This window comes from Suricata suricatta, chromosome 10, assembly GCF_006229205.1.
Source record: "Suricata suricatta isolate VVHF042 chromosome 10, meerkat_22Aug2017_6uvM2_HiC, whole genome shotgun sequence".
Lineage (NCBI taxonomy): Eukaryota > Metazoa > Chordata > Mammalia > Carnivora > Herpestidae > Suricata > Suricata suricatta.
The window spans coordinates 2,702,866-2,708,796 of record NC_043709.1 but is presented as its reverse complement, the minus strand read 5'-3'; positions in this window follow the sequence as shown (position 1 = coordinate 2,708,796).

The following is a 5,931-nucleotide window of genomic DNA, read 5'->3' as shown; positions in this document are numbered from 1 at the left end:
GGCCCTGGGACGGGCTGAGTGAGCCCGCGGCCCCGAGGGGACGGGACGGGCAGCTCCGCAGGGTAGGTGACGGCGGTGTCGGGACATCTTCCTAGAGAGACACGGATCACCAGCACGGACTGTGACGGCTGACTTTGTCCCAGCTTGACGAGGCTGCGGTGCCCGCTGTTCGGTTCAGTACCATCGTAGACGGGACTGCGAAGGGGTATTTTAGATGTGGTTAACGTTTACGTTAGCGGTGGTTTTTTTTTAGTTTTATAGAGAGTGCGCGCCCGAGCGCGCGCGCACACACACACACACACACCCACACACACGAGTTGGGGAGAGGGGTCGAGGGAAAGAGGGAAAGAACCTTGAGTCAGCTCCATGCTCAGCACGGCGCTTGGTCCCATGACCCTTGGATCATGAGCTGAAATCATGAGTTGGACTCTCAACTGACGGAGCCACCCAGGTGCCCCAAATTAGTAGTCTTTAAATAAAGCAAATTATCTTGCTTGATGTGGGTGGGCCTCACCTAATAAACTGCAGGGCTGAGGGCAAAGACTAAGATTTCATGACGAAGAAAATCTCCTTGAGACACAGAATGTGCCTGAGTTTCCAGCCCACTGACCTGTCCTGCGACTTCAGACTCGCCTGTCCTTACAGTTATGTGTGCGTATTCCTTAAAATAAGTGTGTGTGTGACCGTGACTGTGACTCTGTGTACCAGTATTAGTATCAGGACATAAGAGCGGTGTATATGAGGTTGAATTACTAATTTAAAAACAAAGAAAAGTCTAGGACCGGATGACTTCAATGGTGAATTCTGTCAAATATTTAATGAAGAATTAACAACACTCCTTCACAAACTCTTATAAAAATAGAAGAGAAGGAACACTTTTCATTTAATTCTACGAGGCTCCTATTATCCTGATACCAAAACGGGACAAAGACATCAATCACAAGGAAAGAAAACCACAGCCCAACGTCCCCTATAAGGATGGACGTAAGTGTCTTAACAGAACACCGCAGACCGAGTGTACAACATCGTAAAAGGTTGTGCATCGCAGCAGACGGGCTTTATCCTGGGAGGGAAGGGCTGGTCCGCCCTGTGAAGATCAGTCAGCATCACACACTGTATTCACAGAGTAAGGGACAGACCCACCTGATCATCTCCGTTGAGCCCGAAGAGGCATCTGACAAAATTCACGGCCTTTCATGACGAAAACACTCCACAAATGAGGACTGGAAGAACGTCGCCCACGAAAACCCCACGGGTAACAGCGCGGTGAGTGGGGAAGACTGAGATCCGTTCGGGGCAGGAGCCGCACTCCCCTCTCCTGCTGCACGTTGCGCTGGGTCGGGCCGGCCAGTTCAGCAGGAAGGTGACGCGAAAGGCACCCAGGATGGACATGAAGTCGAACTACCTTTCTTCGCAGATGGCAGATCTCGTCTATGGAAAACCCAAAGGAGCCCGCTGAGACGCCCCGGAAGCTCACACGGGAGTTCAGCAAGGTCGTAGGATACAGGGTCAAAATGCAAAAATCAGTTCTGTGTCTGCACACTTGCAATGGAAAACCCCAAACGGAAACTATGAAGACAGTTTCATTTACATTAGCATCAAGTTAAATAAAACAGGTACAAGATTTATACTTTGAAAACCATAGAACGTGGTTGTAAGATATTACAGATTTAAGTGAATGGACAGACATCTCAAATTCCTGGGTCGGAACATGTCGCAGTGTGATGGTGGCGGTCCTCCCCAAACTAATGTGAAGATTCAGTGCAATCCCTGTCAAGACCACAGTGGGTTTTTAGCATAAAATGACAAAGTTATCTTTAAATTTATCTGGAAATTTAAGGGACCCAGAATAGTCAAAACAATATTGAAACAAGGCTACTGATATCAAAACTCACCACAAAACTACCATCGTCACGTAAAAGTGTCATCCTGGCGTATGGATGGACAAGGAGATAAATGGAAAAGAGTTGATAGTCTAGAAATAAGCCGTCATCTTCACAGCCTGTTGATTTTTGACAAGAATGCCAAGGCAGTTAATGGGGGAGATGGTGGTTTTCAACAGACGGTGCCAGGACAGCCAGATCTCCACTTGCAAAGACAAGTTGCCTTCCTGCCCCTCCCCACATACAAAAACAAAGTGACTCCTAGACGGACCTGGAAGAGCTAACGCTGCAAAACTGTTAGGAGAGCCGGAGCTCTTCACGACCTCGCTGGGCCGGGGCCCAGACCCGGCACGGACCGCTGAGTGCTGGTGTTTGGGCCGCATCGGAATGAAAACTCCCGTGAAAAGACCTCTTCAGACTGGGAGGAAAGGTTAGCAAATCACGTATTTGCTATGAGACCTAGATCTGTAATAACATCATAACTCCGTAAGAAGCGAACCCAGTTAAAACACGAGCAACGTGTTTGAACAGACGTTTCTCCGGAGACGACGCGGACATGGCCAGTAGGCTCATGAAGAGACGCCAGCGTCGTTCATCTTCAGGCCCGGAAGCCAGGCCAGAGCGAGGTACACGCCGCGTCACCCACCGGCGGGGCTGGAGCCAGAGGGCAGCGATGGCGGAGGTTGGCAGGGACGTGGAGAAATCAGTCTCTGGTGTTGCGGGGGGAGCGTGAGACCCGTGTCATCTCTCAGGCCAGCGACCTGACATTTCATCGGGGGGCGACGCACAGAGTCTCTGTGTGACCGGCCCAGACCCGCACGTTCGTAAGAGGACTGTTTGTTACAGCCAGCGGCCTGGAACACGGGTGAGCCCGAGGACAGCATGCCCCGAGGGCCCCGCCGGACCGGGTCCACATAGCAGGTTCCACCGACGGGAAGCACCCCGAACAGCAGGTTTATAGAGACGGAACGTGGACTAGTGGTCGCTCACGTCTTGGGGACTGAAGGGGGGAATGGAGTGGGGTTGACTTGTAACGGGTTCGTGGTGGGAAACGTTCTAAAGTTAGACGTGACTGTCGCACAGTTCAGCGAATCGACTCCAGACCACGTGGAGTGGCTGCGCTGTGTGCTGTGTGAGTCGGTTCCCAGAAAGCTCGTTGAGAGAGAGCAGAGAGGCCGGGCTCGTCCGTCCGGCCGCGGCGACAGTGGTGCTTCTAGCAACAGAAAAATATTTCCAACAGCGGTGGGGGCTGGAGGCGCGCGGTCAGAGCCGGCGTGGCCGCATCCCGGTGCGGGCATCCGTCCCTGCCTGCCGGCCCACGTCCTGTCTCCTCGCCGTGACCTCCCGGGGCGGAAGGGCAGGGGTGCCCCGGGGGGCCTTCGAGAACCCTGCCCCCTTTCGTGGGGCCCTTCCTCATGACCTAAGCACCTCCCAGAGGCCTCAGCCCCTCAGCCTTCACCTCTGGGGGCCGGGATTCAGCGTGTGGATCTTAGGGGGGGACCTTCCGACCGTAGTGGGGCCCCGTTCCCGTGAGAGGAGGTGGTGTAGGTTGGTCGGCAGTTTTCTGTCGATGAGCGTCAGTGTGCTTTCTGCTTTTTCACCGTCGTTGCTAATACATGTAGAAACTTTAAATAAATTACTTTAAAAATGTACTTATTTATTTTTAAATGTTTATTTTTGAGAGAGAGAGAGAGAGAGAGGCAGACAGAGAATCCCAACCAGGCTCAGCTCAGCACCCAGCCTGATGAGCTGAACTAAAGAGTCAGATGCTTAATGGACTGAGCCACCCAGGCTCCCGTGTAAATAAACTCTTGATTGCATTTTGGTTATTTTCTTGTCACGCGCCCCTGGAAGAGGCATTTCTGCATCACAGTGGCGAGCGTTTCTAAGTCTCGAGAACGTGTGTGGGCTGTTCCCGGGGACGGTGTAGAATGCCCACGCCCCCCTCGCTCTGGCTTTGGAGGCTCGGAATGTGCGTTACTAATAGGTCCTTCACGTGACAGCTTGGGACGGGGCCTGGGTCCGTGTCTGCCTGCTGACACTCGCACCGCGCTCCTTGTAGATCCTGCCATGTTTACACGTGAGCCTGTTCGTCACGGGCCAGAGCTCAGAGGCGTTAAGTGACTTGGTGGATTAATTGAAGGGCCAGGAGCAATTAATGTGCTCTCCAGTACTGACACTCGAGGCCCCTCCTGCAAGGATCCTACTTGGCTGGCCCTGTTAGCACCTCAGGACCGGCCAGTGCGTGCCTGCGTGCGTGCGTGTGCAGGGTGCGTGCGTGTGTGTGTGTGTGTGCGCGCGCGTGCTGTAACAGCAGTTGGGGTGGGTGGGCACCCGGTGACTGGGTTCCCCGTGTGTGGCCCGCGCTGGGGTCGCAGAAGCAGGTGCTTGCCCAGCAGCCCCTTCGGGGAGACTGCACACAGGAGGGTTTGCCCCCAGGGCATGGCGGGTGGCGGAGGAGTCCGCTGGCACAGTTTGGCGGGAACTCGGTGTGTCCACGACCCGTGTGGCCTTCGGTCAGGTGTCTGGTTTGCTCACACGCAGCAGGGAGGGGTACCGGGGTTCCGGGGAGTGGTGACGTGGAATCCACATGGGCTCATGGGCCCCCGGAAGAAAACCAGTTCTGTCTTTGGCGTTTGGGCCTGTTTCTGGGTCCTCGCTTTACCTCCGCTCATTTCTGGCGTGGTCCTCGCCCTGCCACCCGGTCTCCCCGTGGCCCACAGCAGCGGCTTGTGCAGCCTCGTGTGTGTTTGGTGGTGGCTCCTGGTGTGTGCGGAGCCCGGGCTCTGGGCTGCATGTTGTCCGTGCGCGGTGGTGGGCTGGGTGTTCAAGGCCAAAGTACCTTCAGAGTCTCTGAAGTCCCTTGCACGAGAGGCCTCTGATGCTCCAGATCCGGGAACGGATCCATCTCGTGTCTCCGTGCTTTGAAATGATGGGGCACAGACACTGTGGCTTGAACGGCGTGGGGCCCCCTCCCCCCTGCGCCCTCCCTCCTCCACCAGTTCCCTTGCACCGAATTTACTGTTTAATTAACTTCACTGTGTGTCGCTTTATGTTCTCAGGACAGTCTTCTAGGGTACGCACTGCTGCCTTGGGTTTAGAGACAGTGCGGGGGGGGGGCTCTGCCCCACCCAGCAGCTCAGGCTGGCGGCCCCCGGCCCGGGACAGCTCCCCAGGGACAGCTCCCCAGGCGTCGGGGTGGCCCAGTCCTGGTTGGAGCCGGCCAGGGAGGTGCTTGGTCACGCGAGTGCTGTGTGTGCAGCCAGCTGATCAAAGGGCTCCTTCCCCGCCTTACGGCTGTCGCAGGGACAAGCTGCCGGACCCTTCCTCACGCCAGCGTGTGGCCCTAGGGCCAGGTGGTGGGTTTTGTCCTTGTGATTTGAGGCCTTTGTACAGGCTTAGAAAACCCTTCAGGGAGCAGCTTCTGTGTCCTTGCCACTGAAATGCATTTTCACATTTTTAAAAATGCATTGCTCTCCGTTTCCTGTTTCAGATCGCAGTCACGGCTGGGGTGCACCTGGCTCTGGCCAAGAGGAGACAGACGAACAGCGCTGTCCCCCTCCTGTGCCCTCGCAGCGTCAGGCCACGTAATTTAGGATCCGGGACCTGTAGCGAGCCGGCCCAGGGCCTTTGGCAACTTGTAAGGGTGAATTTGTCCCCTTGGCCGGCAGCCTGGGGGGAGGGTGAGCCGCACGCTGGGGGTCGGCGGGGTCGCTGGCCGTGCTGGGGCGTGTGGTCGGCTCCGTGCCTCCCCTCAGAGGCCGGCCGGCCCTGCGCACTGCGTGGGCCCGGGCTGGGGATCCCTGTGTGTGTGGAAGCCCCGTGGGGTGGCGTGGACGCGCTGAAGGCTCTGCCACTTACATTTTGAAGAAGCTTGTCCTTTCTCCCACAGGTGGTCGCTGCCCTTGGGTTTTATGTTGTGCTCCGTTAGAAACGGTACCCGCAGGATCGCGCCTGTGTGACACACATCAGTTGCTGTCCCGCCTGTGCTGGGCTCTGTCCTGTGTGGCCCCAGGTGGTGGACTGCAATGGCGAGGCCTGCTGGGTG